General features: G+C 31.5%; 1 long non-coding RNA gene across 2 annotated transcripts in view; it reads right to left on the bottom strand.

Moving 5' to 3' along the window:
• The window catches only part of LOC108545516 (uncharacterized), a 232,606-nt gene that overhangs the window by 140,949 nt on the left and 65,966 nt on the right, over window positions 1-25,691 (bottom strand). Inside the window, exon 3 of one of the 2 annotated variants that reach the window (XR_001890091.1) lies at window positions 8,040-8,061. The exons of the other annotated variant lie outside the window; for it this stretch is intronic. This is a non-coding gene — a long non-coding RNA (uncharacterized LOC108545516). The remainder of the gene's footprint in view (window positions 1-8,039; window positions 8,062-25,691) is intronic. 2 annotated transcript variants of the gene reach the window in all.

Genomic DNA, 25,691 nt, shown 5'->3' with positions numbered 1-25,691 from the left:
CCTTTTCTCAGATAGAAAGCTATGCAATATTAGAATATATTATATTTTTATTTCATATTTTATATTATATTTTTCATTTTTTATTTGACATTATGTTTTATGATATATTTTATAATCACAAATTATTTTTTCCTATATTATAACATTTCACATATTTATGTATATTTAATATACATAATAAAGGACAAATTAATTGTTCTTTAATAGGGGAGAATTTGATCATAGAAGATTAATTCAACACAAACGTACTGCGAAATATTCATGAATTTAACAATATGTAGAGAACGTTCTGATGCAATGAGATTATCGGGGTAGCAAAATACGAGAGGAGAAACGTGAGAGATAATGGTTTGAAATGTCGCAAGCAGTGATAGCAATATCATTAATACATTTAAATCGCGTATTTTTACGTATGAAACGGATTGATTGAAATTTGTTAGAAATTGCTCGATAAAATAAATACACGAAACAAGGAATATCGTAAATGTAAAACGCATCTTTCATACGAGGAATTAATCATTTACATATAACGCCATCTGTCTTGGAAATCATATATTTGTATTTAAAAAATTTGTTTATATTTTTAAACCCTTATTTTATTTCCTTATCACGATACTATTTTAAGAATGTTTAAAATACTATTTTAAGAAAATTTAAGAATATTTTAAGAAGCTATTATTAATACTATTTAATTGTTATTAATAGTATTATTGATACTATTACTAATACTATTTAATAAATGTTGTATTCAGGATTAATACTATTATTAACACTATCTAATAACTATTATTAATAGCATTAATACCGCTGCCAATACTATTTAATAACTGTTATTAATAGTACTAATACTATTTAGTTTCACTGATAGTATTGACACTATTATAGCTATCAATAATTATTTATTATTATTAATGTAGGATGGCGAATACTGGTCTTGAGACACCGAAAATTCACGAAAGAACAAGAACACGATAACACAAACTCAAAACTCGTAAACTGATTTAACTCAGGGAAAGAACACCAAGATAACGAAAACACGCAAAGACGCACTCTTTTAAAACTCTCTTTCCAACACCAAGCGACTCACGCTTGTGTTGGTCACAACCGATTTCCAAGGACTCTGTTTTGGTTGTCAAGGACCACGCTTTTATGCTTTCCTTAACCTATGCTTCACCTCCCCGTAGAAGAGTCACGCAATTTAATTTTGTTATATAGAATAACTTTTCGATTTGCTTCTAGAAGATATCGATCGGTTTACAATTTGTTTTTGTTGGCAATAGCCGATTTGCGATTTCTTTTGGTATCCTACATTAATAATAACGTATTAACATGGTATTACACTGACACCAAACTTTCCACTCATAAATTTTGCTTTCCTAATTTCAGATTAAATTACAAACCTGTGATCAATCTCACTCACCAGCAAACAGTAGGTGAAAAACAGCAACGGCGGGTCAGAGTACAAAGTTTGGACAAATTTTCGACACAGTATCGTAAAGTTGTTCACACAGCTGATCGTAAATGTTACTTGTAATTCACCGATCAATCGACTGATTTCGATAAACACTCAAGCGCGCCGTTTCGTTGAAGGGCCGCTTGTTAGGAGGAAGAACTACCAGAGGGGATTCTAGAAACAAGCATCTCGTCGCACAGCCGCGTTGTCCCGGACCAAACAGCAAAGAGAAGTTAAAAAAGCATTTCTTTTGTTCCGCCTATCAACGAATGCAAACACGTTCTCACAAAGAGACGAAAGTTGTTCCCGATATAACGCCAGGCCAAACAATCGAAAACTTACTTTTCTCTTGTTAGGTTATGTTCCCACGTTCCCTGCGCTTGTTGCTCCATGCATCGTAAATTTCCATCGAATCGACTGATCGATATATCTGTTCACGTTTAACCTTCATGTCGGTAACTCTTTCGTGCATCCGCGTTCCGCGCTGTATATTTTCTTATAAATTTCAGTCAAATCGTTCTTCTGCGTATTTCCCGTCGATTATGACAGGTTAGGTTATCGGGATGGACGAAAATGAAAGTTCGTGGGATCTGGTGAATAAATTTTAGGTTAAGTATTATCTTGGCGTTGATACTCGGATGATAAAGAGGTTAATTGTAGTGTTTCAATTACCGACCGAGTTAAATTGACATCTCGCGCAGTTTATTGCAGAGATAATAATAAAAATGAACGTGTTTTTGAAAAGATTTGTTTACACAGAATTTTTGATGAAGGTATTTCAAGTAGTACATCCTGTCTGTACTTTGATTGCATGTACTTTGCATGCCATGATCAAATTTCCATTATTCTTATGATATAATAATGATTATCAAACAATATGGCAAATAAAAAAAATGGTGGAAATGTCTCCTGTTCCAAGTTTTCTATTTATTTACGTCGTTCAAATTTTTAAAAATTAAATAGAATAAAAGAAATATGAATTTAAAAAATTAGTATCGTCGGTTACTGGTAACCACTATGGCAGTTAATGGATAAAGACAGGTCTTGAATGTGACCATAGACCATAAAGTGGCCTAGATTATACATGGTACAAAATGAAGGCTTATAGTAATACTATAAGTATTGTACTTTGAGCTTATAGTACTCATTCGGAGAAGCAAGAAATATTTAATGAACGTGGCTCTTAAAATCAATTTTCTCGATATAAAATTAACTATTAATACTTATGGTTATTTAAATTCGTAAGAAGCTATATTCATTGAATATAAACAGAAACTGATTTATTAGTAGTAGGTACATTAATATCAAAATTATTATTATTATTATTTTTAATTAATTCTATTTTCTGTTACTTTACAAAATTCGTTTAAAATTTTTATAAAGTAAATTGATGTAATACAGAATGAGTAAAAAATTCATTTTTTATACATTTTTGACTTGCATCACTCTCATAATTATAGCAAGTAATATGTAAGTAATGTGTCAGTATTTTGAACAATGAATTTAATATAAAAAATAATTTAAAAAATGAATATAAAATATAAAAAAACAACTGTTTGTATTACTAACCAAGCTCTCATACTTTTTGATTAGGTTTTATACACTTACTCTCTTTGCTATCCCTATCTACGTCTTTCTGTATCCATGACACATCAATTCCCAACTTAAATCTAGTTCCTAAAATAGTCCCTAGGATTACGTACATTTTTAAATTCTATGATTAATAAATATAACCTCAAACTTTTTTCTTGTACTTTTAAATGGATAATTAATTAACCACTGTTTCAAATTCACAAAGTTTATAATGTGTTTTTAAAATATTCACCGTTAAAACTATTCGAAAGTTCGTTCTTCGTAAAAAGCGTTTTAAGAATCTTGATGAACGAGTTTTTACAGTAAATTATTCTTGAAATTGTTTTTAACCCTTAAATTGTTTTTGTAGTTAAATAATTAATTCTTCGCACTCTATGAATCTTTTATATAATTTTTCCAACAACTCCAACACGTTTTTACCATTATAAATTTCTTAAATGAAATCAGAAATGTAAATTTACTTGTATAATAATATGCTTTCTTTTTATTTACTGATTATCACTGTCGTGACAGTAGTGTTACTGTATTGGAGCATAAAGAATTAATATTAATTAAATACATTTATATGACAATGGGATAAAAAATATGATGAAATTTCCCCTTGTATGAGGGCTGAATATTTTAAAATTTATCTCGTAACTCTATGACTATAAAGAAGCTTCTTGTGATGTTTTTGACGTGCGGGAAACGATACATGATAAAATGCTCGGAAGGTAACTATAGTAAACAAAAGTTTTTCTCCGACGTGCTTTATCAGCGAATATTTATTTCTTTGTAAACCATTTCTCATTCATTGTCGGTCATTTTTCATCTCATCGAAACCATTTTTCATCTCCTCGAAGATACACTTGAGACAATCTGGCATTGGGAATAAATGATAAGGAAAAATATAAGTTCTATCTCTACCAAACGTGATAGCCTAAGATCTAAAAACTTTTTTGAAATTGTACGAGTAATACTCCTAAACTTAATAAACAAAATTCGAATATTCGACCATAGAAATTCGATATTTCGATTTAAATTTTAAATACAAATTTTTGTCTAAATTCAGGAATAATATTTATCTTCCTATTTTTAATTAAACGTATTATTAATAAAAATATTAATCACAAAGCAGTAGAGTATTCGATATTTGTTATAAGATTTATTGTATTTACTCCTAAACTTATATAAACAAAATTCGAATATTCAGCATAGAAATTCGATATTTCGATTAAAATTTTGAATAAAAATTTTTGTCTAATTCAGGATCAATATTTATCTTTTTATTTTTAATTAAAGCTATTATTAATAAAAATATTAATTACAAAGCAGTAGAATATTCGATATTTGTTATAAGATTTATTGCCTTTACTCCTAAACTTATATAAACAAAATTCGAATATTCGACATAGAAATCCGATATTTCGATTTAAATTTTGAACATAAATTTACTTTTTTATTTTTAATTAATGCTATTATTAATAAAAATGTTAATCACAAAGCAGTAGAACATTCGATATTTGTTATAATATTTATTGTATTTAAATACCATGGTTCTATGCAGTTCACGTTAATATCGATATATTATTTAAATAAACACCATTATTCGTAACAAGCAGTATTAATATATTTTAATTGGAGTATCTTTCGCTGAGTAATCCTATTATCTACGTTTATTTATGTAAAATGCAGTCTGCACGGTGTATATTAATTATTTATTACATTTACGAATACGCAGAAATATTTGCGATGCTTGCATTGAAGCAGAGCGAAAAAATCATAAGCTTGTTGTTACAAGGCCAATTTGTTTAACTATATTTACTCTTCATGCTCTCAAATCAATCCCTCATCAATCTGTTCTCACTCTCCTATTCTTGTCGCCCGGCAACCACCCCGATACGCCAACTTGCGTCCATTCGATCGTCGCGTCCATGTAAACCAACCTTAACTACCCCTAATAATTAATAATTAAACGTGCAATAAAACTGCTTAATCACTAACCACATAACGACACGTTATTATCCTCATACGTACATTAAATTGTCTAGAAAAAAAGTATAGTTTTTCAAAATAATATTCAAATTTCATTATACAGCTTTATTTAAAATTTACTAAAATTAAATCAGATCTAATGAAAAGGAAAAAATATTATTGTAATCTATGGGTTGTTTTATTGATTTAATATTACGTTGGAAATATCATTAATATTAACATTACTATAAAAATCTGAGATCTCAAAATTTATTAATTTATTAGAGATGTTTGCAGTATTATATTTCTTTTATATGAAGGCTGACCTATATTGAATTATTTAGAACAGTTAACAAAATGTCGATATTCATTGCATCTCATTTATTCTGACATAAATACTCAAAATATAGTTGTTGATAGTAAATGTATAACAAACAGCTCATAGAATTTTCCAAATTTCTTAAAGGTTGCCAATATACTTTTGAAGAATTGTAATAATTGATTTCTTTTTCTCTTGTTTTTATTGACCAAAATTGATAATTGAACAATAAAAAAAAAATTGTTAATAATTTCCACCAGTTATCGATAAGCAACTGAAGAATTATAAATTATTTTGTGGTTTTTGAATTTTATAATATTAAACTATGAAATCTAACGTTCGATTTGTTCGAAACATTAATAATTAATTTACTCAATCCTTTTTTTCAAAAATTGTATCAAATGACTATATCTCATTTATTCTGACATAAATACTCAAAATGTGGTTGTTGATAGTAAATGTGTAACAAACAGATTGCAAAATCTTCTAAATTTCTTAAAGGTTGCCAACTTATTTTTGAAGAATTGTAATAACTGGTTCCTTTTTCTCTTGTTTTTATTTATCAAAATTGATAATAGAACAATAAAAAAAATTGTTAATAATTTCCATCAGTCATCGATAGACAACTGAAGAATAATAAATTATTTTGTGGTTTCTGAATTTTGTAATATTAAACTATAAAATCTAACGTTTAATTTGTTCAAAACATTAATAATTAATTTAGTCAATTTTTTCCTTCAAAAATTGTATCAAATCACTATATTCTCTTATTATTCTTATTTACCAAAATTATTAACGGATGAATAAATAATTCGTTAATAATTTTCAATAGTAATTGGCGTGCAATAAAAAATTTGTATCGAATTTCCTGACGCACGCCATCTTGACATTCTAAACCGACATAACCTACAATAAACACCAGTTTCGAATTCGCGGCATCTATAGGAGGATTTAAATACTAAACTATTGAAACCCAATATTTTATTTGCTTCGAGATACCACCAATCAATCATTTAATTAAATTCCCTTGCAATGTTTACGATTTTATCATGCACAGAGTGTATTTCCAGTAAAACCAATTGGCGCACTGACACACTGGCTACTTTTTTATGCACAACACGTTCATTCTACAAGCTGCAAGGCACAAATCGCAATCAGAATTATTTAACTATTCACCACGGCGTCGATGCTGAATTTTTCAACCCAGTTCGTATTAACTGGCAACGCAACTAATCGATTCCATGAAATTTTTACGTCATCCGGTTCGCTATCGTATTTTACGAGAATTCGGCTAATCGCTTACCAATTTTGCGTTCGGTCGTCGGTGAAAAGTAACGTTTGGCGATTCGAGAGTCGATAAAACCGAAATTTCACGGCGATACAAATAAAGTTATCACGTAGTTTTGATACGTATAGAAATATCGATTGAATATACGATTATTAATTATTACGTCACGACTGGAATAAAGTTTGGGGTATCCATGAAATCGTTTAGGTATCATTTATGTATCATATATGTCAGATACCATTTTTTTATATCTTAGAGATATCTAAATATTTTTTAATTGTAATTTTAGGTGTTCAAATGTTGTTTTAAGTAATACGTATATCTAGGTTGTTATTAATATTCTTTATTTATTTTATTCTGATTTGTTTAATATCAAAATTTGTTAGATTAAAGTTTGTGAGATAATATTTCGTTAAATGAAATTCATACAAAAATAAATTTAATAATATTCAATTTAAGACATACTTTTTTTTTGAAGATATATTTCTTTTGTCAATTTGCAAAAATTATAATGTAATAAAGAAATATAACCAAGAAATAAAAAATTACTTTAAAAATCTTAGTAATTACACATTCAATAATTATATTTAATTATAAAATGAATATAAGCAGTTAATTATTAAATATTCATGAAAATCTCATTGAATTTTCAATAACCACAGAATATAGATAATACAGTAATTCCTGCTTTTTAATATCTTAGTGATAATTATTCCAGACGTGACAGTCTGCACTTAACATGGCCGTGTTCTGTAAACTAAACTTCGCATTTAATTCAAATTAAGTTTACATTGTTTAGCATAACTTTGAATACAATACCTAAAGAGTCCCTTTTAACGCAACGTTTATTCTGTGAAGATATTCTGTTAAAAATACTTTGAACCCAACATCCTTTCCTGTTTAAAAGCTTTGAACAAGTTTGAGCATGGAATTTTTGAAAAACCACATTATTATTATTCTCATTTAACATTAGTATACTATCAGCATACCAAATGATATTATTCACTTATTATGCTATTTCCAGAAAAGTGTAAAATAATAATAACAAGTTAATATTATATAATATTGTAACTGTGAACTATAGATCACATTACTATTATACTGATGTAATATTAGTATACTATTGACGTACTAAATAATATTTCTCACTTATTATACTATTTCCAGAAAAGTGTAAAATAAGAATAGCAAGTTAATATTATATAATATTGTAACTGTGAACTATAGACCACATTACTATTATACTGATTGAATATTAGTATACTATAAATATACTAAATAATATTAGTCACTCATTATGCTATTTCCAGAAAAATGTAAAATAGGAATAACAACAATATTGTATAATATTGTAACTGTGAACTATAGACCATATTACTATTATACTAATCTAATATTAGTATACTATTAACATACTAAATAATATTACTCACTTATTATGCCATTTCCAGAAAACTGTAAAATAAGAATAGCAAGTTAATATTATATAATATTGTAACTGTGAACTGTAGACCACATTACTATTATACTGATGTAATATTAGTATACTATTGACATACTAAATAATATTACTCACTTATTATGCTATTTCTAGAAAAGTGTAAAATAAGAATAACAACTTAATATTATATAATATTGTAATTGTGAACTATAGACCACATTATTATTATACTAATCTAATATTAGTATACTATTAACATACTAAATAACATTAGTCACTTCTTATATGCTCTCTTTAGAAAAGTGAAGCAAAAATAATAACTTAATATTACGTAATATTGTAACTATGTACTGTAAACCACATTACTATTATACTAATTTAATATTAGTATACTATTAACATACTAAATAACATTAGTCACTTCCTATACTCTCTCTTCAGAAAAGTGAAACATAAAAACAATAACTGAATAATACGTAATATTATATATAAATTAATTTAAAAGTATGCTTGAATATAAATTAATTTAAACTAACTATGGCAACAAAATGATACTACAAGAATTCTTACTGTACTCTCTTTAAAAGGAGGCAAAAGATAAAACGGATAAAGGGTATAGAGGATAAAAACAGTTCAAAGGAAGTAAATTATAACGAAATATATTAAAAGTTCCTAATTGTAAAATTCAACGCGGAACAGCGTAAAAGTTCCAACTCTTCAATCCACAAAGGCTACTCAAGAACTCTGACTCTTCCCTCTACACAAAGGCTACTCGAAAGCTAGCTCGCGCACGCATCTTCCACAAAATATGTACCAACACTTGCGCATCTTTCCCTGTATTTTATATTCTCTTTCGTTCTATTCAGGCAAACAGGCAGGTATTCCCAGGACACATTCGCGTCCACCCGAAACCCTGGGTAGCCTTCTTCTTTCTCACCCTAAATTCAGACGCTTGGTCCTTCCACGCATGACTGACATTGGACACTCGCAGTAAGCATTTAGGCCAAATTCTCGTTCCCACAATATTTCCTGGGTTGTAAAAGCAATGGCGGTAGTCATTTGTCAAGATAGTCCACAAGGAATTATTAGAAAATGGAAAATTTGATATTCTGGCAACTAAAGCAATTTAATGGCTGCTATAGTAATTGTTTATCGTGATGTTACAATTTTTGCAACAGCATTTGCAAAAGTTCTATCTCTTTTACATAATTTTTGTAATGTCTGTTATATCAGTTGTATTATGTCAACATAATTCGTAATTCATACAATTTTCTAATGGTTGTAGTACAAAATTATATCTTTGTAATAGTCGTACTACGAAATGATTTTTCCTAATAGCTGTGGTATTCTTTTATAAAATGTCACATTCATTTTGGATCATTGGAACACCCTATATATAATGTGATAACACTCGTATTTAGTTAATTTTATTTGATTTTGCAGATAAAAGGAACATAATAAATAAAAGTTCTTATTAATATTAATATAATTTCGATTTATATAATTTTGATTAAAATAATTTTAATGCCATTTTGTATTCATTTGACTTTGATGGACAATTTTCGTATCTCAGTTTGAACTTTGTTTTAGATATTTCGTCAAGCTAAATTTTCATCCATCTTTCTAATTTTCCAAACAATTTCGCAAGAATTTATCAAATTTCCGTGATTGTTTATAAATCTGCTTTGTGAAATAAATGGGAAACAAGAGGTTTTCCGAATTGTTCAAAAAACAAATATGGAAAATTCGTATCGATCCAACTGAAAATCAATTTAACGAATAAAAGTTGACAAAAATCATAAAAATAATTTACAGAGTGAAAGAGAAATAAAATGGCTGTTGTTTCCATGTGTGTGATAGAACAGGTGCGTGTGTCTTTAAAAGTATACGTGAAAGTATAAAGGAGCAGTGAAAATTTGAATCGTTTTGAACCTGACCTAATCCTAACCTCAAAAACGTAAAACGTTTAATTAAAAATAACTCGCTAAATAATTAAATTTAAATACAATATCGAAGAATAGTGCAATATTTTTCATTTCTTAATTGAATTTCTGGTGTTTCGGTACTTTTCTTATCAAATTTATTCTTTCTGACTTTTTCTATATTACGCGAATGCAAGTGAAATGCCCATAAAAATGAAAAATGAACAGGAAAGGTTATAAAAATCATTATCATCGAGAAAATAAATAAAATTTGAAACATACTATCACAGAAAAATCATTATAGTAGGTCTTCATTAACCGAATTAATTAGTGGCAGGATAAAAGGAAAATAATTTTCTAATGGTTGTAGTACAAAATTATATCTTTGTAATAGTCGTACTACGAAATGATTTTTCCTAATAGCTGTGGTATTCTTTTATAAAATGTCACATTCATTTTGGATCATTGGAACACCCTATATATAATGTGATAACACTCGTATTTAGTTAATTTTATTTGATTTTGCAGATAAAAGGAACATAATAAATAAAAGTTCTTATTAATATTAATATAATTTCGATTTATATAATTTTGATTAAAATAATTTTAATGCCATTTTGTATTCATTTGACTTTGATGGACAATTTTCGTATCTCAGTTTGAACTTTGTTTTAGATATTTCGTCAAGCTAAATTTTCATCCATCTTTCTAATTTTCCAAACAATTTCGCAAGAATTTATCAAATTTCCGTGATTGTTTATAAATCTGCTTTGTGAAATAAATGGGAAACAAGAGGTTTTCCGAATTGTTCAAAAAACAAATATGGAAAATTCGTATCGATCCAACTGAAAATCAATTTAACGAATAAAAGTTGACAAAAATCATAAAAATAATTTACAGAGTGAAAGAGAAATAAAATGGCTGTTGTTTCCATGTGTGTGATAGAACAGGTGCGTGTGTCTTTAAAAGTATACGTGAAAGTATAAAGGAGCAGTGAAAATTTGAATCGTTTTGAACCTAACCTCACCTAACCTCAAACGACAAAAGCAACACGTTATGACTACTATTCACACTTTCAGCAAACCTATACCCTATTTCGTGTATTTCAATTGCATAAAGAACAAAAAATATTCTATATCCCATTTCAATCACTTCCATTTAATGCTTTCGATTAATACAGACTATAATTGAAAGCAATATTCAATATTTATTAAAATGAATGCAAATCCAAAACTACGCGATGATTGATACCGCAATTGATACACTAACGTATGCAATTCATATGTTACAAGTAGAATATACCGTGCTATGGTAATTCGTATTATTTTATAAAATTTACCGGTTGCGAGTGACATTTCGCCATTTCTGTTTCCACCATTTTAAATAAACCGAAGACGTGAAATGTTGGAAGCCTGGTTTCATCAATATGTAATCGTTTGTAAATGTAGGAGGCAAGGAAACGAATGTAGGATACGGGAGGTATCCGATGCAACCTCGACAGAGGAAAGTATAGGCTGGTGCAAGAAAAATAGCGGAGAGAATCAGACGCAAAAGGATCTTCGATGGCGGCAGTAGCTTACGCCCTCTTCCGTGACGGAGAATCACTATCTCTCATGGCTTCGAATCCCAGCAGGGCAGACCTGATTGCCTTTCTTCTTTTACACTTGCAATTCTGTGGTAACAAGTTGGAAAATTGTCCATCTAGCATGCGAGAACTTCCCGTGTTATTCCAGACAAACGCTTTGTCTTTTTATTGTTACGTACGATAGCGTACTGTGGCAACTGCGGTGTTAACGTTCTGATGAATTTATACGTGCGCTTTCATTTTCAAGGATTTTTCTTGCACAAGAAATAAGGCTTTACGTTAGTAATATCGTACGGTACATTTGCGCGAATTTTAAAGGAAACGAGAATTTTATTTCGAGGCCAAAATATTTGTTCGATTTTGAGAGCAGTTAATTTTCATTGGAACAAAAATGAGAAAAATATCCCAGGGCAAAGGGAACTTTATCATTTAAATCCGAGATGAGAAAAATATCGTGAGTTTGAAGAGACTTTATTATTCGAAATTGAAGATAATCGATTTTCATTGAACTGGAGACGAGAAGAATATTTTGAATTTAAGGAAATTTATTATTTCAAATTGGAAATAGTGGATTCTTCTGAATCCAGTTTTTGAAAAATAAAATAAAATAGCAGTTGGTCCTCGAGAATTGTAAATAATAATATTTAATGATTTATTTTAATTTATTAAAGTTACAATTTGTAATTGTGTTAGCGTGTCATTTTATAAAGAATCCTAAATTTTGTAAAATCCTGTGAATTTCGTGTTACTTTTCTATTGTGTTATTGATATAAGGCTTACCTACATTAGGTCATTTAGCAAATGTGATGTATGTTAGTAGGGCATGCAAGCGAGTATCATCCATTAGAGATCCTTCAGGCATACAATGTGTTTGATTATGTACTCTGTGTATAGATTTGAGGACCGTCCTTTCTAGGTGCTTGGTTCTTGTTAAATTCTTGATTGGAGCATCAGCTAATACAGTGAAATAGCTCTATAGTCTGCATTTCAGGAGTATTAACAAATTTTACATTATTTAATAATGAGATATACTCTAGCTAGAATGACATTAAAATTTTTCAGGACACTATAGGCACATATACAGGGTGGCCTGTGGATCACTTTCCATAAAAATTTAACAAATTCTAATAATTAAAAAAAGAAATTCTTTTGAGTGAAGATTCATTGCTATCAAATGTACAATTTATTAGTGTAAAATAAATCTTTGAAAGTAATTATTTATTTTATTTATTCAAATTTTAAAGCACCTTTTATTTTGTAAATAGTACCACATGCATAACATTTCAGAAAAAAAATAGAATAAATTGTTTTAAAATTGTTATACAAGTACCATTTATCATTATAATTAATGACCTGAAAGTTATGTTTACACACACAGAGGTGAATATTTCACGAACATCCAACATGTATATACATGCAATATCGAAGTTACAACGGTTAAATGATAGTATTTCACCATATCGAATTTCTTCTTCGAGATACTATCCCAGTTCATCCTATCTAGGTCAGACATGAATTTTGACCGAGAAAACAAAAAACAGTGCTTATCCCTCCATCATATTCAGTTGATTTAGCTCACCGTGATTACTTCCCGCCCCGAAAACTCAAAATTCCAGAGAAGCAAGCCACTCAGGAAATATCGCAAAATTAAATTTTCTGAAATTCATACATGTCAGAAGAATATGACACGAATGAAACGAACGATTTTTCGAAATTTGATTTCAGAGATAAGAAAAATCAATCCAGTAACGTGACAACATGTACAATGTGGTAAAGATGGAATTAATAAGTCGAAACGAATTTTTGATTCTGGTTATATTCTATAAAATATATACGGAGGCTCGAAACCTTCTATGATGCGTGGTGCAGACGGAGGACTGTCAAAAAGTGTATCGTCGAATCCTTCAGCTAGGTTTTAATAGATCCTATGACAATCCATTGAGTCACTCAACCCTGCTTCGAGAATTGATAATCCGGATGGTTCCACGAAGCAAAGATAGATCTCGATGTAGGGTGACGCCATCCAAATATAGATTCCTCTCACAATACTGCCATTTTAACCCATTTGCATCCAAGCGCGGAATATTCCGCGAGCTATGACATCGCCTATCACCGAGCGCGGAATAATCCGCGAGCCACGACTATTGCCTATCACCGAACGCGGAATATTCCGCGAGCTACGACTATCGCCTATCACCGAGCGCGGAATATTCCGCGAGCTGACTTTTTCAAAATTTACAAAGGGTGACGACATTAATCAATGTAACTAAGCGTTAAAACCACGCAGCCCAAAGTCCCACATAGATGGACCAACTCGTCAGCTATAAGTACTACAGCTGCGAATTAAATTATTCATAGGACACCCTGTACATATCTGTCATGGATAACTGTACCTGGCAAACAAGAACGTTACTTAACACATTATCTTCTCCCATAACAGAGCATATTTGCGCGAAAAGCTACCGTGGGAGATACAACTGAGAGCTAGGAATATATACTGTTTCCCTTCTTAAACTGCTAATCGATATATATCACTATCAGCTTTCTTGTTTGCAGGAAGAAGTGATTGCCACCGACCCTGCTTTTCCTCCACCTTCTCCATGCCTAGTAAGAACTAAATGGAAGAACCTTGTGATTGACGCACGGTAAATGCGATGTATGGAGTAAGAGGGTCGAAAATGTACGGGGAGAAGCGTGCTTACGGGATGAAGTTCCGTGATGAAAGGAATGACCGAAATTACCGAACAGAATGGTTCCCAACGAACTCGTTTTCCCGGATCCATTCCCTAAATTCTTTCCAGTGTATTACAAGCCAGAGGTGAGCCAGTTTTCCTGCCACTTTACTGTCCAGAGTTGCAAGGATGATTAGGGAGAAGTCGCTGGGCTAAGAGGAGTACCCTCTTCACTTTGCCTAACTTCACCTTTGATGCGGTTGTATTTACTTCTGAAAGGCACTGGTAGCTGATCGACATGGAATTCCAGAGGAGCGATAGACTCCTCTCGAGTGAATTCGAAATAAGATACATTTTCGCACCGAGTATTCGTTAATTTATGAGGTATGTTCCGTCCCGGAGAGCGTGTTTATAACATGATTTTTATTCTAAGGCTTACACTTTTAACAGACCTAACGGTTTACAATATATTTTATATCGCGACTGCAATTCCGGAGGATAGATCTGCCTCACCGCCGTTCTAGCGGATTAAGTTGCAAAGGTAAAGGCGAAAGTTTAGGAATTTTTACAAGTACCAGACTCGACAGATGGGATCCACGTGTGACAGACCCAACGAGCGACGGACGGACACCGCTTATAAATCGCGTCATTGACCATCAAAAATCGGCTCCTTGACAGTTTCCTACTCCTTAGCCAAAGGTCCTTCCGTCACACCCTCTGTCCAATTAAAACTCCTTACTTTACCACCACCAACGTTTATTTTGCCCAATCGGAACTAAACTGGAGAAAACACCGGACAGGACACGACGAGACGCGACATAGATCAAATTCGAGAAATCGGTCCGTCTTCGACACCGATCCTTGAAACATCTTACTTACACGTATAAACGCGTGTTCGAAACGGTACTCCGTTCAACGTCTCCATTATAACTATTCTATACTTTCTATAAATAAACGCTCTCTTTTATCAACGCACACTTCGGGATCCTTATTATTACAACTAGCCACGCAGTATTAATTTGGCGAGTGATAAACTTTCTACAACATCGAAGGGATTCGATAAATAGAACGCTACAGTTGGCTTCTTAACGGAATAAAATATGCTTATAATATAATAACGCTTATGAAACAAGAGAGATTCGCTATTTTTGACATTTTTTGGTCTTTCGAGCCAGATAGTGACCTGTGCACGCGATCCAATTACCGTTATTAATTCAAAACCATGTTGTTTCGCGGGGTTGTAAGGCCCGTTTACGCTGCTGTGGCAATGTTGCTGGGATGTGAGCTACTCTAACTTGATAGAGCTAGGCCTGGTTATAGTTAAACTGCAGAGAGTTCTATAGTAGACAGTCTCCTGCGCTGAGTTATTGGTGGGTCTCGATGATGATAGTGTGGTCGTCTTGGAGTTTTTAGGAAGAATCTGGTCGTGACTGCTCTGTCAATAATTTTATAAGATTTATACTAATCCAACCAAGTTCTCATCCTCGCCAATATATGGATTCCTACTTGAAGGAGGTTCGAGGACTTTCTCACAAGTCCACGGTGAAGCCTCGACTTCCCTTAAATAGAAGATCCTGTGACACCTAAGTATCCCTGGTCTAAGGCAGGGCCTGCTAGAAGCAAGCCTTACTGACGAGTCCACTAGCAGGTCCGGGACGAAACGCATCCCTTTCTTTTCCCGTCGTCCTTCTACCTTCTACCCCATCGATAGCAACGACGACCACGGGGATACCAACTATGCCAGCATCATAGGAACAACCGCCCATCATCAAGCAGGACAAAGAAGACACTACCGCACTTCATAAACCTCTTCCTTGGAGACGGAATATTGGGAGTGGGGTATCTATAGAAGATATTACTATTCCTACAACTTCATCTGTCTACTAATTGGTTGTGAATAATATTGGAGTGTGTGTGCTAGCTTCAGCGACTTTCGGTAGTGGTGGTTGTTTAACCCCTTGACTACGGCAGATTTTGATACGTAGCGGCCGTACTATACGGTAGGAATCGAGATCCGATGTGCGCCATTTTCGTGAAAACGAGCGCCCTCCGTGTCACAAAGCTAAACTACACCGAGCGCCCATAGGCGCCCTATGTGACACAAATGTAAAATTTCTAAGGACCCATAAGCGTCCTCCGTGTCACAAACGTAAAATTTCTAAGCGCCCATGGGCGTCTTATATGTCACAAATGCAAAATTTCTAAGCGCCTGTAGGCGTCCTATGTGTCACAAACGCAAAATTTCTAAGCGCCCATGGGCGTCCTATATATTACAAATGCAAAATTTGTAAGCGCCTGTAGGCGTCCTATGTGTCACAAACGCAAAATTTCTAAGCGCTCATAAGCGCCCTCCGTGTCATAAATGCAAAATTTCTAAGGGCCTATAGACGCCCTATATGTCACAAACGCAAAATTTCTAAGCGTCCATAGGCGCCCTATGTGACACAAATGTAAAATTTCTAAGCGCTCATAAGCGCCCTCCGTGTCACAAACGCAAAATTTCTAAGCGCCCATAGGCGTCCTCCGTGTCACAAACACAAAATTTCTAAGGGCCTATAGACGCCCTCCGTGCCACAAATGTAAAATTTCTAAGCGCCCATAGGCGTCCTCCGTGTCACAAACACAAAATTTCTAAGGGCCTATAGACGCCCTCCGTGCCACAAATGTAAAATTTCTAAGCGCCCATAGGCGTCCTCCATGCCACAAACGCAAAATTTCTACGCGCCTATTGGCACCCATAGTAGCCAACGGGTTAAACAATTTGGGTCCTTGTGCCTAGCTTAAGGGTGCTATATTGATCCTTCCTACGGTTTACTCAAGCGGTGGTTTAGGTGACGATGAGTGTACAGAAGTCAAGGGACCCTGACAATAAGGACATAAAACAGTCCTCCACTTGACCTGGGACATTGCGGTCCTAGGGCCGCAACAATGCCCTTCCCTTACTTCCTCTCCTTATCCCTCGCCCCTATAATTATTTCGTACAGGATGAAGGAACTTATTCCATCGTCTGACCAGAATTCGGAGATACCTACCGAGTTAACATCGTCAGCAACGAAGAATCAGAAAGCCATACTGATCGATAGGTTATCGACGGATCATCGGATATAGGAGAAACAGTTAGAACAAGATAATCCCCAAAGACTTGGGGAACGACTATCTTCTCAGGATTAGTTGCTATGAAGACACTTGCGCGTAAAGACGCAAGTTACTACGGAATAATCCGAGTATATATTCCATACGGAATAAAGTGGTTCTTACTTCTACAGCTCAGACCTGAAATCTAATATACTACTATGTCAGACTCTTTTGCTAAGAGCCTAAAAGTATGGGTTTCCAGAGCATCAAAGGTCGACTTGGGTGAATCAGACAGAGTATCCCTCTCGACTACTGACTTAGCAGATAGTAGTCCACGACTCTCAAGTAATCGATGATGTCATAATGACAGTACTGGATTAAGCTGGACAAAGTGGACGTCAGACTGCTGTTTACTATTTAGAAATTTTACTGATGAGCTGCATAGGTAGAATTCAATGTACAGTACGTTGAAGAAGTACAGAATTTATACAGTAATATACAAAGTATAGTATACAATGTTACACGTGGATTTTAAGTTGCAAGAAGTATGATATCGAGTCTTTGGCCAAAAATGTCAGATCCTTTGTATCATTATTTATTTTACACACTTTGTATTATAATTCAATCTAAATACTTTGACCAATAATCCAAACCTAAATATTTTGGTGCATTCGATAATAATATTTTTGAAATTTAATATTCAGTTATTTAATATTTTGGTGATTTTTGCACTTATTCATTCAAATGAATATTGAATGAATACTGAATTTGAATTCAAATCAAAATGTAGGAAATTTAAGATTTAACGAGTTATAATAAATTAAAGTTTTGGATAATTAATTTCAATATTAATTTAAAAGAGGATTTAATAGTAAATATCAATAAATTTATTATATCGAATAAAATAAAATAAATGTACAAATTGCCCGTCAATTTCATTATGTATGGAATAAGTCGTAACATAGTAGAAATACTGGAAAGTGTTTCTAGAAAATTAAAAATTAATTTAAAAAAAATTTTATTTATAAAATTTTTAATTGAATTAATATTTCATTTTTTTTATTTCAATGCATTTATTAATTAAAATTTTAATAATATAAAAAAGTGTTAGTAAAAATTTTAAATAATTATAATTTAAATTTAGTTTCAGTAATAAAAATGAAAAACTTTATATATTAATAAGTAATGGCTATTATTTTTTCAAAAAGGAATATGTACCTTTTACAAGGTTCAATATGTTGCTTTGAATTGCAGATGTTTGCTTTGAATGAGAAGAAAACAAACAGAATATTCTTTAATGAGAGGCAAATTGTAATAGGTGTCTCAAGAGGCTTGTTATTAAATAAAATATCATAAACAATTTATAATTTTACCGAGGTTTTAAAGTACGAAATATTAAAGGATCGAGATAGACACGAAAATAAGAATTGATAAATAAATTTTCAAATATCGTGCTTTTTATCATTTATAAATATTAATCAAAATATATCCAAGAAATTTTCATTTTCTAGAATCACTGATAATTGATATTCCTCATTTTATTTTACGAAGTAATACCTGAGTACTAATATGTAATAAAACAGTTTCACTTTCCATAGTGCCATAATCCATAAAGAATACACTTGGATTAATTAATATGCCTAATAGACTTGATTTTTATGGAGAATTTTAAGGAATAATTAATGTAAATTATTTATAAAGACAATAAACTATTTGAATATGATAATTAATTAAAACATCACATTGGTATAATTTTACAACTATTGTAATCAAAATTAATACAAACTAATGACTTAAATAAATAAATTTAAAAAAATCACAGTTGTATTTTCTCTCGTAAATAGGTATAATAATTTATCTATAATTATGACGATTATAAACACATCATTTTCGTTTTATGAGTCATTTTAATAAATTAAGAGCCAAATTGCAGAAAGCAATTTGGCGAATATTTATTGCATTATTATGCTATCTCACGACCATAAATGTTTAGACAGTCGTAAACCATTTTGCAAGGATATATTGTTCAATCTACGTGTCACTTCTCGTATTCGGAAAATAGCGAATGTATCGTTGAAAACTGTATAACTCACGTATGCCATATTTTTATCTGGAAACGTAATAAACTATTGCACGTACACTCAAGCACGAATAAGATAACTTTGCACATGTGTTCCTACAGTATCGATGTTTTTCATGCGTACGTATCTGGAAACACAAATCAATGTTTCCTTCGATTGTTATGATAGGAAACTGCTTTTTAAAAGCATCGGTTTTCGAAAAAGATTTGCCAGAGAAATTGGTTTGATTTTATTTGCTGAAGAGACAATGTTTTGTTAAATATTTGAAAATTTAAATTCCCACGAAAGATTTATGTTTACCACTTTTCTTATAATTATTAGTTTGAAAATAAAAATTTGATTTTCGTGGATTTTGTATTTTTAATATGACTTATCATGTTTGATTTTCTTAGGGGATTTTAATAATTGTTATACTTTTTATATATAACTTTTCACATATATTAAATTCATATAAAACTATAAATTTTATACTGCGAATGTATTATGTATAATTATATATTATGTACACATTTATATACGTACACATGTAAATCCATAAAAGTTTTTAGTATTAAATGTGATAATTATCAAGTGAAAGATTCTATGAAATACTATATACATAGTATAGTATAGTATATATATAATGAATATACATAAATTTTTAGTGTTAAATGTAGACGAAATATAAGAAGAGAAGAATCTATGAAATGAAATGTAATATTAAGACTATTATATTAGAATATTTATATAAAAAAAATTTGCATATCAAAGAGAATATAAATATTTATATAAAATAATATTTTTATCCAACATTTTGAATATACTATATAGCACAACATAAAATAACAAGACATATAATATAAATCATAACATAACCTATAAAAATTGCATTATATGTATAACACAGTAACTTAAACTTGAATACATTTTCCAATTTTAATGAGCACCTCTCCATAACTCACCATAAATAATATAAATCATAACATAACCTAGCAAAATTACATTATATGCATAACATAATAACTCAAACTTGAGTACACTTTCTAGTTTTAATAAGCACTCCCATAACTCACCATATATAATATAAGTCATAACATAACCTATCAAAATTGCATTATATGTATAACACAGTAACTCAAACTTAAGTACACTTTCTAGTTTTAATAATACATCCCCATAATTCACAATATATAATATAATATAAGTCATAACATAACCTATCAAAATTGTATTATATGCATAACATAATAACTCAAACTTGAGTACACTTTCTAGTTTTAATGAGCACTCCCATAACTCACCATATATAATATAAATCATAACATAACCTATCAAAATTGCATTATATGTATAACACAGTAACTTAAACTTGAGTACACTTTCTAATTTTAATAATATATCCCCATAACTCACAATATATAATATAAATCATAACATAACCTATCAAAATTGCATTATATGTATAACACAGTAACTTAAACTTGAGTACACTTTCTAATTTTAATAATATATCCCCATAACTCACAATATATAATATAAATCATAACATAACCTATCAAAATTGCATTATATGTATAACACAGTAACTTAAACTTGAGTACACTTTCTAATTTTAATAATATATCCCCATAACTCACAATATATAATATAAATCATAACATAACCTATCAAAATTGCATTATATGTATAACACAGTAACTTAAACTTGAGTACACTTTCTAATTTTAATAATATATCCCCATAACTCACAATATATAATATAATATAAGTCATAACATAACCTATAAAAATTGTATTATATGCATAACATAATAACTCAAACTTGAGTACATTTTCTAGTTTTAATAAGCACCCCATAACTCACCATATATAATATAAGTCCTAACATAACCTATCAAAATTGCATTATATGTATAACACAGTAACTGAAACTTGAATACATTTCCTAATTTTAATAAGCACCCTCGTAACTCACCATATCCATAACTCACTAAATATCCACCAATTCTGAACAAAATATTTATTAATACATCTTCATAAGGAAATTATAAGAACATAGTGTAACCTGATACATTAAGAAATATCGACACCATGTCATAGCTGTAACATTAATTCACCCTTATTCTAAATGTACTAAATGTCCAGTGACTTGTGAATAGCGGTATTCACTTATAATAGCCTTTCAACCCTGATACCACTACACATACCACTTCACGTTGTTCGATAATTCCATTCTCTGCATAAAAGCGTACCATGGGGTTATCGATGTATTATCGTTCTCTGTACCTCGATTCTTTCGTCGCTTACCGAAGTCCTCGTTGCTGAAAATTTTCAACGATCCTACAAATCGGTACGCCTATGGAATACAAACAATTCGTTCCCTCCATTCTTTTATTCGGATGTACTTTCCATAAAAATATCGTGTCATTCTCCGACTTAAGTAAATTTACCTCCACTTTCGACTGCTCGCAGTTGCTCGAGTTGTTCCTCGAGAAAAAAGAGAATTGATTAAAGTGCTCTGGGGCGGAAAATAATTTCATGAATGAATTCCGTCGCGTTATTGTGATCTTTTATTCGATTGGCCGGCCGTGAGACGAAGAAAAATCGTTTCTTACCGTGACATTCCTTTAGAAGGTGAACTTATTGGAACGTTTAGGGAATATAAGCGATGACAGACAGCTGGAGGACAGCTGCCGGGAAACGAAAATGGCGAGGTCCTTTAGCGATTTTTCTTCCGTTCCCGTATAAATCATCATAACTTACATAATGGACCACATATCGGGCTTTGGGAATGTCACGCCTCTCGTGGAGCATTGTACGTTCCTCGGAATCGCATCAAACGCGTCGTATAGGATTCCTATAAATTTCTTCGCGGACCGTTCCTTCGTTCCCGAACGCGTAACACAGTCGCGCCATCTGTCGGCGCGCACGCGTAACTACGCTCTCGCGGCCGTTTATTTTCCTTCTCTCGCCAAACTTTCACTCGCCAACTTTTTCTAAATATTTTCAATCTCCGTTCCTTTATCTCTGCCGCCTTTAAGAATGTTTTCCTCGTCTCGAGTAACCTTGAAACACACACGCGCCAGCTAAGCTGTTTTTCTCGAATTTTCCGTTCCCCGCACTTTTCTCGGTTCTATCTTTACCCGTTCTTACTTTCGTCCCTCTATTTTAAGCTCTATATAAACGCAGCGGTTTTCCATCGTGCTCAGTTCCTTGGTTGCCACGCGGAATCGCGCCACGAACTTCGTCGTTGCTCTCTTCGTACCGTCTTTGTTATTGTTTTCGTCGAGTTCCTCGAATTAATAAACTGGGGTTCAAAGTGACAAGGTTTTCATCACAACAACCTGAACGTGATGTCGAGTTATTCGTAATAATAAGGATATTATTAATGGATTCTCGCTATTTTCTGGAAGACGATTGCGCCTTGAAATATGTTTTGTAAAAACAGTGTAATTTGCAATTGGTGGAATAATCCGGTCGAAAGTGAATCTGCATGAAAAAATAAAACGAAAATATGAAATAAAATTTTGTAATACAAGGCTTCGTTTTCCGAAAAATTGTGTTTAAATATTTGGTGGAGTTGTCATCGATATAAATAAACTGATAAATTGACAAATTGATGATGGTTGTTTATAAAAATGCAATAACAGGATTGATGTAAAGCAATTAATTCAATTTAGAATATTTATGAATATCGGCAAATTAAATCAGAAGATAATTGCATGTGCACCATTAAATGTTTCCAGTCAATTTTCTTGAAAATGAAGTCTCCTGTGAAAAAATTTCATTGAATATTTATGACTCATTTTTTCACGTAGAATTAGTTTCTTAACTCATAATTCTTATTTCGAGAATACAACAGGTTTTTATAAATTATAAAAGCAGTTTTGAAAATTTAAACCCCATATGTACGAATTTTTATTTACACAAGTAAATTTAAGTATGGGCTATTTGTAACTGTCTGTAATTATTTAATTCGATATTTTATAAAATATTGTATTTTATTTATGTAATTACAAAATATTGTAATAAGTTACTTTATTAAACAAACGGTGCAGTGACTAACACACTTGTAAAATCAATAAAATAATATAAATTCAGACATAGTAAAACGGCCGTCCTGGTGGGATTTGATTTGTACGCTCTACCTATAATAAATCTATGGAATGCTCAATAGCATCACATTCTGCGAATACCGGAGAAGACACAGCATGACAGAACCTATGAATCTATAGGACACATGTTTCCAATAAAAAAACGAATAAAGGATTTATGTAATTGTGAAGAATAATATTATATTGATTATCTTCTTTTCATATTATTATTAATGAATTTTTATTAATTTCGGAAGAAGAAAAATAAAATGAATGTACGTAAATAACGAAAGATTAAGGTTTATTACGTTTATTACAGCATATTATATTAATACCAAATTGAAAATTGTTTTCATTATGACGAATAAGAAATTATATTATTGATTAAAAATTTGTTTATGATACTTAACAGATAAAAGTTAGTTAATTTTATATCGACTGATATTGACGTATGCATGATGTAAATGCTAAAAATTTCATAATGAACCTGACATAAAATTAAATTAATGAAAAAATTAAATAACAAATTATATTATTAATTAAAAATTTGTTTATGATGTTTAACAGATAAACGTTAATTAATCTTGTATTGACTGATATTGACGTATGCATGATGCAAGTGCTAAAAATTTCATAATAAACCTAAGTTAAAATTAAATTAATGAAATATCATACTGGATTTATCAAAATGTTATGTTTTACTCAAAATAGGACAGGACTTGTGATTTTTATTGTTCGTATCTCTTATACTTTATTTATTCCTATATTAATTAATATAAAGGATATAAAAGATATAAAAAAATAGGGTTCCATTAAAAACATAAATTTGACCTTCATAGAATTCTCAAAAATCGTCTCAAACAATTATCACCAAATCATTATGTATTTCCTAAATATCCTAAATACCCCACAACAAATATACTATATTTATACCAAAAATAAAAAAATAAATGAATGAATAAAAACAGAATTGAAAGCTAAAATTCTATAGATATAAATATATCTCAATATTCTATTATTTATTCCTATAAATCTACTTTATCTTCCAATATATCACAAAACAATAATTTTCCACTGAACACCTTCTCATACACATACACTCTCTGAGACAACCATTTCAAAACAAACTAACTTGTACTTCGATTATTCTGCCATCTTGTTATCGAATTTTATCGATACCTTAATCCTGCAAGATGGCGACACCTTAACCTAACAAATACAAATGCGTATACTACCCAATAAACCGAATTTAACAAAAGCATGAACAAAATTTAATTGAATTAACAAAGAAAGGAAAATAAAGACTAAAAAGAGAGAAATAAAAAGCTTCACAAACTATAGTAATACAGAGCTACCCAGACGCTTGCATTCTAGCCGAAATTTCCAAGTAACCGCAAACAAAGCATCACCAATACCAATACCAATATCGTCTGCTATATCGAGTCTAAAACGAAAGCATCCGTTAATATTGCAAGCGTCAACCTAGGCACCAAATGCAGTGCACCCCACAGAAAGATCTCGAGATCGATTTTCCGTCAGTTCGAAGGAACACGACTAAATTTCCCATCGTAATTTAAACGGAGTATTCTCGGCGCTCCAGTTTCCCCGTTGGAACTTGGTCGACGGTGCACGGGCCAGAAATGCGACCGGTTGAATTTTATCTAAAAATTCGCAAAACTTTCATGGACAATGCAATATCGGAATGGGGCAGGAATATCCGAGCGGCGGGTGTGTAATGGCCGACGCGGGTTATAAATAGCGCGTGCGCGCGCAGCCACAGTGACGTAGGCACGCAAAATTGAAACGAAAAGTGCACACTTGTAAATTGTTCATTTCATGGCCCTAAATCGAAGTGCAACCGCCCATACGGTCGTGTTTGCATCGCAGCGTTTTGAAATGAAACTCGGCTTACCATGCCCAAATGAATAATATCCTGCTCTGATCATTGTGCAATAAAGCGCGTAACTTGTGGAAAGAGAATTCATCGATATGTAGGCATGTATGCATGTACATATGTACTGCGTGTATATAGCGGTGGCAGGAGTTCAGCCAGACAACGATGCAGTCGATGAAAAACAGGAAAACTGATATAAAGCTACACGATTGCTACTAGCATAGTGTGTTGTCGTTCAGCATGTTCCAAAGGCGTATCGAAAAAATAACTATTGCGATTTTGTAAAAACCGTTTCTGGTGGAACTTATGGATTTGATGGTTATTAATTTTCTAATTATAAAA

The sequence above is a fragment of the Eufriesea mexicana genome, unplaced genomic scaffold, assembly GCF_001483705.2.
Source record: "Eufriesea mexicana isolate 0111107269 unplaced genomic scaffold, ASM148370v2 scaffold472, whole genome shotgun sequence".
Classification (NCBI taxonomy): domain Eukaryota; kingdom Metazoa; phylum Arthropoda; class Insecta; order Hymenoptera; family Apidae; genus Eufriesea; species Eufriesea mexicana.
Note: the sequence above shows the minus strand (reverse complement) of the source record. Positions and strands in the feature narration are given on the sequence as shown.